This window comes from Pelobates fuscus, chromosome 11 (assembly GCF_036172605.1).
Source record: "Pelobates fuscus isolate aPelFus1 chromosome 11, aPelFus1.pri, whole genome shotgun sequence".
NCBI lineage: Eukaryota > Metazoa > Chordata > Amphibia > Anura > Pelobatidae > Pelobates > Pelobates fuscus.
Window position 1 is genome coordinate 53804859 of NC_086327.1, and position 11481 is coordinate 53816339.

General features: G+C 43.5%; 1 protein-coding gene across 1 annotated transcript in view; it reads right to left on the reverse strand.

Annotated features, from left to right (window-relative positions):
* Positions 1 to 10618, reverse strand: part of LOC134577988 (sulfotransferase 2B1-like) — a 68164-nt gene extending 57546 nt beyond the window's left edge. The window contains exon 1 of the mRNA XM_063436948.1: positions 10517 to 10618. The gene's annotated coding sequence lies outside the window, so the exon portion shown is untranslated. The remainder of the gene's footprint in view (positions 1 to 10516) is intronic.
* Between the last annotated feature and the right edge of the window lie 863 nt (positions 10619 to 11481).

Here is an 11481-nt window from a genome sequence, read left to right on the forward strand (position 1 = left end):
GTAACAAACAAATAATCACCTTTTGATTTAATTAGGATGAAATTCCCACAGTTTCATCGATATCTATAAGAGATTGTGAAATATAGTGTAGATGGTACAAGACTAAGAAATCTACAAAGAAATGGTGTGTAATGGTTTTCCTCTCGTCCCACCACTTGCCCACTCGATCCTGTCCCATCTCACCTTATTAGACCTCTCTCCACTTGTCTCGTGCCTTTCTTAACGCACATCTTCAACTGCTCTCTCTTCTGGCATTGTCCCTGCTGACCTTAAACATGCCCCTGTAGTACCTATACTAAAAAAAAAATCCCTCGACCCGTCCACCCCCACTAACTATCGTCCTATATCCCTGCTCCCTTTTATCTCAAAGCTTCTGGAAAGACTTTACCAGTGTGTCTTATTTCCTCAATTCCAACTCTCTCCTTGACCCTCTTCAATCTGGCTTCAGCCCTCTCCACTCTACTGAGACTGCGCTTATCAAAGTTACTAACGACCTAATCGCAGCTAAATCCAAAGGCCACTACTCCATACTAATTTTTCTTGACCTCTCTGCGGCCTTTGACACCATTGATCATGTTCTCCTTCTTCAAACTCTTCAATCACTTGGTCTCTGTGACTCTGTCCTCTCGTGGGTTTCCTCTTATCTCTCCCAACGCTCATTCAGTGATTCCTTTTCTAATGATACCTCCTCCCCTCGTCCTGTCTCGGTTGGAGTCCCCATAGGCTCTGTCCTTGATCCCTGTGGCGAAACCAGCTTCGCCACTGTGAACTGGAGAGGCCTGGCTGCTAGCCTCCTGCCCGCTGACTATGGCCCCTGAAAATATTGCACTTTAAAGACTATATTTGGGCATGTACTAATTTGTATTGCTGCTACTGGCCCTTTAAAATCAGCAATGGACATTTTGGGACTACTGTCCCTTTAAGACTGTGGAGCGTAGTACAGTAATCCTGCCTTTAATACTTTCATGTCATGTATGTATTTTTGTATGCAGTTAACCTGGGTTATATATGTGTACAGCATTCATCTGATTGTTCGGTAGAATCACTCCATTCATTGTATTGAGGAAACTACCGAACAACCAGACCACCCAGGACTAAGTGTGCCTCCAATTACCGTTTGCAACAATGTTGCAAACGGGTAATTGGCAATCATGTAATGTGTTCTGTGTCCTCTGGGTGGCCGCCATTCAGGAAACAACCACGTGGCGGCGGCCATCTTAAACTACCGAACAGCGGTGTTTTGCCGTCGAGTGTCTGGAACTAAAATCGGACACTTGACTAGGCAAACACCGCTGAGACCTCCATACTTCCAGAAATTCGTATGGAAACTACCGAATGACCCGCCGTTCGGTAGAAAGAACCCCACAAACAAGGGAATTCATTCTAACCCTCTCCAGGCTCTATAACACAGGCAATTCGTCTGTTTTCATTCCCTTGTTTGTGACCGACCGCAGGGCCAAAATGCATGGAACTGTTTTCGGATACTTTACCCATGCGGTCGGTCAATACTTTAAAGTTCCATAACTCCTGAACCATTTATCCGAATGGGCTGATTCTTGCATATGTTGTCCCCCTGAATAAGGGCTATCAGGGGATACCTGTTTTGGAGGTGTAGCATATGTATTTGGGGTACATCCAGGAATTGGGGAAAAAGGTGTACAGTATAATTGTGTTAAGTGTTAATCTAAGGGGAGGAAATGTGTGGGAGGTACATCCATGTGATTGGTTAATTTCATCCTCCCCCTGGGAGTGTCCTGTATGTACTTGTTGGTAATAAAAGCCAGACTGGGTGTCCCAGTCTTGAGTTCCTGCTTAACCCTCAAAATGAAGTGTCGTCTCGTTCTTGGGGGGGATTGGATTGTAAGCTGACTGCCAAGAGTGTAAGCCGATTGTATGCTTTTCTTGTTCAGCTGTTCCAGTTCGGAGTGTTATTTCGTATCCAGCTCGTGAGTTCTGATGTTCTGCAGTAGCTGTGCCTGTCTATGGAAAAGGGGATTATCGCCTAAACGCATTTTTCCCCTTGTATGCTGAAACGGTCCGTTACAATTGGTGGCAAGCGGCGGGATCGTTCCTACAACCAGAGGGACAGCTACAGACAACACCATTTTTTGGATTACAAATTGAGGGCAACGCTAGTATCCGTACAGCGACCCTATCTACAAAGGAACTCAGAAAATGGAGGAGAAGTTTCAAGTTAGATTGGACGATTACGTCCTGGAGTCTGGAGCAGTCTCAGAGGAGAACATGTTGATGTACAGAGAGACTGTCAGAGCCAAATTGTGGGACGAAGCCCTAGAGGAAGTACAGTATTCACGAGGGGATCAGCGCCGCAGCAGAAGGCAGCGAATTCTGGCTAGAATGGCAGAGCGGATGCCCCTCCTGAGAAAACAGACCACAGAAAAGTGGGTGACTAGACTCGAGATTCTAGTATACGCAGAACTGGTGCTCGACGACGCATACCAGGCGCTACAGTGGTACGCGGCTCAGTGTGTCCCCAGGATGGCAGAGTATGAGTTCCCAGAAGGCGGAGATTACACTGGCCCCGGTCGATTTTGGAATAATAGTGGTGACGAGGACTTTGGGGAAGATACCGACTATCGTTTTTGGGACCTGTACGGCATCCGAGAGAACATGCTGGGTCTCTTTGGCGCTATTGACCTCGAGGCAGACCTACGATATTTGGTTAACCAGGAATGGAACCTGGAGGGGGATTACCTGCGACTCATCAATGAGGCCTGGGAAGAGACAACCGGTCCTCCCGCCCAACAGCAACCAGCAGTACCCGAGGTAGCAGAGGTATCCAGCGACTTGGAGCAGACAAGTATGGAAGGCTCTGACGCTGAAGATGATTTTATGGCCAAGGTGAGGCAGCAAGTGGCCCAGTATGGGGGTTATATATCCATGGACACATTCCAGGGGATCTGGAACCAGGTCATGGCTGAGCAAAACTCAAAGATGGGCGAAGAGTATGATGAGCAGGAAGAGTGGTACAGCAGCAGAGTAGAGGCTGCATCCGAGGAGGTTAGCCGCCCCCCCCTGAGGCGGCAGGAAGAACCCGAAGTAGGGGTCCTCATAGACTGGTCCTGTGAGCAACCCCAGGGAGATGAAGGTGTCGTCCTTCCTCCCCAGCGGCAGTGTGTACCCCAGGGAGGTGAAGGTGTCGTCCTTCCTCCCCAGCGGCAGTGTGTGTCCCAGGGAGATGAAGGTGTCGTCCTTCCTCCCCAGCAGCAGGCTGAGTTACAGGGGGCAGAGGTTGTTGTTCCTGCCCCCCAGCAGAAGAGTGACATGCCAGGAAGGCAGTGTGAAGTAAAGGGAGAGGAGAGCAGCGTCCTCCCTCCCCAGCGGCAGTGTGTGTCTCCGGGAGCTGATGGTGTCGTCCATCCTCCCCAGCGGCAGGCTGAGTTACAGGGGGCAGAGGTTGTTGTTCCTGCCCCCCAGCAACAAAGTGATGTGCCAGGAAGGCAGTGTGAGGTGAAGGGAGAGGAGAGCAGCGTCCTTCCTCCCCAGCGGCAGTGTGTACCTCAGGGAGCAGAAGGTGCCATCCTTTCTCCCCAGCGGCAGTTTGCCATCCAGAGAGAGGAACTTGTTACACCCTCTCTCCCACGGCAACCTAATCCACCAAGGGGAGATGTTAAGCCCCACAACTGTGCAGATGGGACCGTAGTCTCTGCACTTACAGCACAAGGGATAGGGACGGTCGGTCCTGTTCCCCAGCCTCAGTGTGATGGATCCAAAGGGGAGACAGTCGGTCTCCCCCTCCGGCAGTCGAGCTGTGCACCTAAAGGGGAGACAGCCAGTCTCCAGCAACCAGGCGCCCACCAGACTACTCCCGTGGTAGGGCTGGCAACAGGACAGAGTACCGCTGGTCTCTGCCCCCTCAGCAACCCACCAAGGCAGCCTACCCGTCTCCCACCCAGCAGTGGTGAAACACCAGAACTTGGACAAAATCCTTCCTCACCCAGATGTAGTAACCGGTTAGTGTGGGTGGGCTGCTCTGTTATTTCTGTTTCGTGGGTGGGTTGCTGGACTAACCAGGGCACTGACCGGCAGAAAGTCAGGTACCCTGTTAGTCTAATTGACAAAGGGGAGAAATGTGGCGAAACCAGCTTCGCCACTGTGAACTGGAGAGGCCTGGCTGCTAGCCTCCTGCCCGCTGACTATGGCCCCTGGACATATTGCACTTTAAAGACTATATTTGGGCATGTACTAATTTGTATTGCTGCTACTGGCCCTTTAAAATCAGCAATGGACATTTTGGGACTACTGTCCCTTTAAGACTGTGGAGCGTAGTACAGTAATCCTGCCTTTAATACTTTCATGTCATGTATGTATTTTTGTATGCAGTTAACCTGGGTTATATATGTGTACAGCATTCATCTGATTGTTCGGTAGAATCACTCCATTCATTGTATTGAGGAAACTACCGAACAACCAGACCACCCAGGACTAAGTGTGCCTCCAATTACCGTTTGCAACAATGTTGCAAACGGGTAATTGGCAATCATGTAATGTGTTCTGTGTCCTCTGGGTGGCCGCCATTCAGGAAACAACCACGTGGCGGCGGCCATCTTAAACTACCGAACAGCGGTGTTTTGCCGTCGAGTGTCTGGAACTAAAATCGGACACTTGACTAGGCAAACACCGCTGAGACCTCCATACTTCCAGAAATTCGTATGGAAACTACCGAATGACCCGCCGTTCGGTAGAAAGAACCCCACAAACAAGGGAATTCATTCTAACCCTCTCCAGGCTCTATAACACAGGCAATTCGTCTGTTTTCATTCCCTTGTTTGTGACCGACCGCAGGGCCAAAATGCATGGAACTGTTTTCGGATACTTTACCCATGCGGTCGGTCAATACTTTAAAGTTCCATAACTCCTGAACCATTTATCCGAATGGGCTGATTCTTGCATATGTTGTCCCCCTGAATAAGGGCTATCAGGGGATACCTGTTTTGGAGGTGTAGCATATGTATTTGGGGTACATCCAGGAATTGGGGAAAAAGGTGTACAGTATAATTGTGTTAAGTGTTAATCTAAGGGGAGGAAATGTGTGGGAGGTACATCCATGTGATTGGTTAATTTCATCCTCCCCCTGGGAGTGTCCTGTATGTACTTGTTGGTAATAAAAGCCAGACTGGGTGTCCCAGTCTTGAGTTCCTGCTTAACCCTCAAAATGAAGTGTCGTCTCGTTCTTGGGGGGGATTGGATTGTAAGCTGACTGCCAAGAGTGTAAGCCGATTGTATGCTTTTCTTGTTCAGCTGTTCCAGTTCGGAGTGTTATTTCGTATCCAGCTCGTGAGTTCTGATGTTCTGCAGTAGCTGTGCCTGTCTATGGAAAAGGGGATTATCGCCTAAACGCATTTTTCCCCTTGTATGCTGAAACGGTCCGTTACAATCCCCTTCTATTTTCTCTTTATACTGCCTCTCTTGGCAAACTTATTACCTCTTTTGGATTCCACTACCACCTGTACGCTGATGACACCCAGTTATATCTCTCCTCCCCGGACCTCTGCCATCCTGCAACATGTCACTGCTTGCCTTTCTCCCATCTCTGACTGGATGTCCTCCCGCTTTCTGAAATTCAATCTCTCTAAAACTGAGCTCCTTGTCTTTCCACCTCCTAATACTGATCCTCCTCTTTCGCTCTCCCTTCAAGTTTGTGGTACCCACATTAGTCCATCCTTGCAAGCGCGCCTTCTTGGCGTCATACTTGATTCTGGCCTCACCTTTGAGCCTCACATCCAGCATTTTGCCAAATCCTGTAGATTCCATCTTAAAAACATTGCCCACATCTGCCCTTTTCTTACACAAGATGCTACCAAGGAGCTTGTCCATGCTCTAGTAATTTCCCGCATAGATTATTGTAACCCTCTCCTGATTGGTCTTCCCAAAAGCCGTACTGCACCGCTACAGTCCGTAATGAACGCTGCTGCCAGACTGATTTTCCTCTCTAGTCGTTTCTCTCACACCTCACTCTCTGCCAGTCCTTACATTGGCTTCCTGTATGCTATAGGAGTCAATTCAAGGTACTAATTCACACTTATAAAGCAACAACTCTAGCCCCTCTTATATATCCTCACAGAGCCATAGGTATGTCCCTTCTTGGTCTCTCTGCTCTGCCCGTGACCACCTCCTGTCCGTTGGCCACACCCGTACGGCCAACTCACGCTTGCAGGACTTCTCGCGGGCGGCTCCCTTCCTATGGAATAGCCTGCCTACCGCCATCAGACTCTCCCCTAGTCTTGCATCTTTTAAGAAGTGCCTTAAAACACATCTCATTAGGAAAGCTTATGGCCTCCAAGACTAACCTCTACCTCACATAACTCTCTCTTGCTCTCTCCTAAAAGGCAGCCCACCTTATTTGACTGCAAATCCTATCCTAATATGTTTTACACCCCACCTCCTATAGAATGTAAGCTCGATTGAGCAGGGTCCTCTTCAACCTATTGTTCCTGTAAGTTTTTTGTAATTGTCCTATTTATAGTTAAATCCCCCTCTCATAATATTGTAAAGCACTACAGAATCTGTTGGCGCTATATAAATGGCAAAAATAATAATAATAATAATATACACTCATAAACAGAGAGCTGTGGAACCAGCTCTGGTGTAAATGACTCCTGGATCCATATAGGCGACCCACCCCTACTCGAGACGTATGTCTTGTCCTGGAGGGGAATATATAAACAGAGGATTGCATAGCACAGTCTGTAATCTTGGAATAAGAATAAATTCCCCAAATGGGTACTTACAAAAAGGGAGCCTCAAATGTGTAGGCGCTGTGCAGTTAGGGACTGCACTCCCGTATGCTGGATTATGAAATCGGGAACCAGGATGTAGAGTATTAAAAATAAAATGTATTAACAAAAAAATATAAAGTAAAATATGGCTCAATGTCCAAATATAGCTGGGACGCGTTTCGCCACTGCAATGTGGCTTCTTCAACCGGAAATGTCATGAGTTCCTGGTTCACCGTGAGTAGTTTATATAGATTTTTTTTTTGCGCTAAAAAATATTTTTGGGGTGTTCACTTCATATCTGAGAGTCAAATCGAAGCGTAACTTTTATTCAAATTTACTACATCGGTCACTTGTAATATTGTTTCACACCTACAACACTTGTTACACAGATCTAAGTGATAGGAAACAGATTGATATTTTCTACACTAGAAACTACCAGAAGTATTTAAACGAGTGATCAATAGCTAAGAGGTACTTCAACAATATTGTAATTCTGGGGCAATACCCTCATAAGTCAAACTGAGAGGTCAGTTTATAGGGAAAACTGTTGCCTGGAGGAATTACAACAATATTGTAATTCTGGGGCAATACCCTCCAAATGGCTGTAAAAGAAGGCCGCACTCATGAATTCCATAAAATGTAACTTTTAATCAGTCTTGTTAAAAGAATCAACGTTTCAGTCCTACTTGAGAACTTTCATCAGGATCATACAGACAATGTACAAAAGACAGTATATATACATATATATATATATAGGTTACAATAAAATGTAAATAGACTCACCCCAGGTGCTCTGTGTTGTAACCGGCGTCTAACCCGGAAATGTGCGCATGTGCGAGGCTAACTCTGCCCCCAAATGTGGCATAATGCGTGTGCGGCCGTCGTTGTGATAGAAACGCAGCCAGACATGAAGTGTTGTGATCAGGATTCTATCCTAAGCGCATGTGAGGCGGCTAACCCGCCCCCTAGCATAACACCATTGTGTATTGTTACCATAGTAATGCTCTATGGAAATCTAATGTGGCTTAAGTTTATAATCGCACATGCTAGTGGTACTATAAAATATTATGTGAACGGACATTTTATGAGTGGTGAAACACCTAAGGGCATCATAGGACGATCGGGTTCGGGGTCAAGTTAGGGGTCAAGTTCGAGCCCGAACCCAGACTTTTTTTTCAAAGTTTTGCCGAACCCGCCGGACCCGAACATCCAGGTATCCGCTCAACTCGATTTATGAAACAAGCAAAATTACTTATATGTTGAGTAACCGATTGCATGCTTACTTAGTAAGTTCTTACTCAAGTGACAATAAAATCCCTGATAATAAATAGGATTTTTATTCATGACTCTAACAATAATACTTAGTGCCTTGCTCTGAAAGTTCCACGTGTAAAATATATTACTGTAATAATTGTATAGTTATACAATACAGTGCAATTGAAAGGGCTGTTTTTCAAAACCACTTGTTGTCCAACCCACATATATCTGTACTTTCTGACCCTTCTGTTTCATTTTGAAAATTATAGTTACAATTATTTCCAACAAATGTCCAAAGTGTAACATAATGTACAATTTTACATATAATGTAAAATTCAGAGATGACACTTCTAATGAAGCCCTTTCCTTAGACACTGTCACTGTTGGCCATCAAAGCTGCCTATAGTTACTAGCTCACAACTATTAGATACTCTGTTTTTCTGATACAGTGTTTACATTTTACATCTGTAGTTGTGCAGTCATTACTAATTACCAGACAGGAGAGTTATTTTCAGGAACATCTCGTTATTTTATCACGTGCAATAAGGTTATATGCCCAGGATAGTGCTGGTACTATCCGAATTGACTAGCCACTTCAGTCCCAGTTTTGAACAGAATTGTGATGAAAAGGATATGTTTTTTATTTTGGACCTATAAAGTACCAGTAATGCATCTTTGAGTCAACATTTATTATTCTCACCCCTAGAGTACTCATGCACATGAAGTAAAAGGAAATGACACACCAGATCCCTAACTTTAGCTTGCTGGAAAGCTTTACGTGTGAAGAAGTGAAGAGGTGTCCTCTTTTTCCATTTTGGAAATGGTCCAGATTTCAATAGAATTTGACTATTTTATAAATTATACTGGTTACACTAGTATAATTTAGCAGACAACAGGCAGGGCCGGATTAACATAGGGGCTGATGGAGCTGCAGCTCCAGGCCCAGGCCCATGGAATAGGCCCATTTAAAAAAAAAAAAAGTCTTTGCAAGGCAGGTGCTCTGGGCAATTGCTGCCTCTTGAGTACAGTTCAGATAATCTAACCACACCAGGACGTAACATAACCTCTTGTCTGCTTGAACGTGTCCTGTCCTAGCAGCTAGTTCATGATGATAATTGTATTCTTAAAGTTCTTGTCCACTCATCACAAACAGATTTTTTTCCACAGTAAACAACTATTGTTGCTGGAACTACAAAGATAAGATTGTGTCTTAAAATATATTCCTGCCACAGAAATTGGTTTAGTACAATCAGCTTAACTGGGTTAACTAACAAACAGTTCATCAAAAACAAAATTAACCCAGTACTTGATCTGCCCAGCAAGACTGGGATTTAGTCATCTTCAATAAGTTATTACAGAACTATGTGTACAGACAAAAATGTAAACTTGTATCTTGGTGTCCAATACCGTGATCATAGCTTTACACAGGCTTGCTCTATAAGGTAATATTGTCACACAGAGACAGTTTGCATACATTTTGGGAATCTGCATTCTGAAACAGCAGCAGATAACTGAAATAACTAAAATTTTAGAGAATATTTGACTGTCATATATACATTACTTTCTAGTAGTGATATGTTTCCTTCTAAATTAGTTATTTTAAACCTGTCAAGATAATTCATAACAAGTGCAGTTTTGGGTGAAAAGAGGTAATTACAGAGACATTCTATTGGTTTTCATAGTGATTACTCGTTTTTTAGTACTTTGCCCCAGAATATCATCTGTTTTTCTCCTTATTTCCCCCTCCTCCCTGTAACCTGTAATCATTACTAGTCTTACGTACTGTATGGACTTAACAATTAGATCTTTTTCTCTGTATGTATCTGATTTAAAGTGTTGATGTTACTCGTGGAATAATGTGCAAGGAAAATGCTGTTTTGTCTTTACTTCATATGCTAGCTATGTATGTCTTTTCATCTATGTGTTAAGTGTTTGTGCATTAATTTAATTATATATTGGGAAAGTGTTTGGCTGTGCTGATTTCCATAGTAATATAGTTACACAGTGATGTAGGTTAGAAAGAACTAAAACCTGAAGAAATTTGATCAAATAACATTTGTCTTCGACATATAGAAGGTTCTTCACAGTAAGAAATGTGAAATGATCTGCCTAAAGAGGTTTCTTTTAAGATCCCGTACATATTTTTAAACATCTGGCTGTTTTTTGTTTGTTTTTTAAACTGAATATTTAGGAATATAATGAATTTGGGAGTAACTGTTTACTGATCCAAAAAGAAATGTGACTTCCATTTTGGAGTCAAGAATGTTTTTTCCTATTATGTGGCAAGATCAGAAAGTAATTGAAATAACATTTTCCATCTTCTTTGGTTCTGTTAAAGGCAGAACTTGATGGACATTAAGTTTTTCTGTCTATACTACCACGAACATATGAGCTACACCTTAACACATTAGTTTCAGTTGGTAACTGATTGGTTACAGTTTGTTTACGCACAGCAGTGATGAGTATTTTCAAAGCGATGTGTTTTTAATCTAGTTAGACCAATATGATTAAAGACTTACCTTCGTGCAATACTTTCTTCTCCACTGACCAATACGTTTTGGGAGTTGCTGTTTCAGGTGCTTTATCTACTAATGTATTGACATGCACTTTAGTTTATTTCAGTGAAGAGTATTGTTTAATGAATAAGGGATTTTTTTTTTCTTTTGTTATCATACACTCTTGAACATAAGGAACAAAGTTCATAAAACAGTCCAATGTGCAAATACAATTCTCTCTCTGTCTGTCAGAAAAGCTTAGAATAATCCTCGAGTTTTTGGCTTTACGTCAAGAATGCAATGAGTATTCAAGCTGCAGTAATTAATCCTTTGTGATTCAATTACTTCAGGGAACACAATATTTTCTTATTCAATTGGACAAAATGAATAAAATTGTCAGGTGATTATAATTCAAAGACTTCCCTCTGCTCCCACAGCTTCAGGTGCCCCTTTGCATAATATATTTATTTATAATGCTCTTACAACAGATTAGTTAAATACAGTTTAGTTCATTTAGCACTCACTATTTAGTTTGTCTCCTACATTGGAATTAGTGTAGAACCCACCAATATTGGGATACTGTGAAGTAGTGGTGGGCTTAACACAATGTGGCCATATGGTGGAACTGAATCCCCATACTTGTTTGCTGAGATGTAAAATTTAAAACTAATTTTTTGTGTGTGCTGTTCCTTAACGCCGTTACGGAATTTACGTATAAATATGGAATGTTGTAATGGATTCGAGACCCAGGAGGTCTGTGGTTCTCACCTCCACTGTGATCCTCTTCGGGGGGACTGCCTGACAGCCCAGACACCCCCCCCCCCCCCGCTGAATCAGATCCCTGCAGACCACGTGATCACTCTCACAGATGCCTGCAGGTGGAGTGCCTTGGCTGTCTGTAAAAAAAAAAAAAATATATATATATATATATATATATATATTAATAATTTACTAAATGATTAGTAAAATCCACAATCAAAGTCAACAAT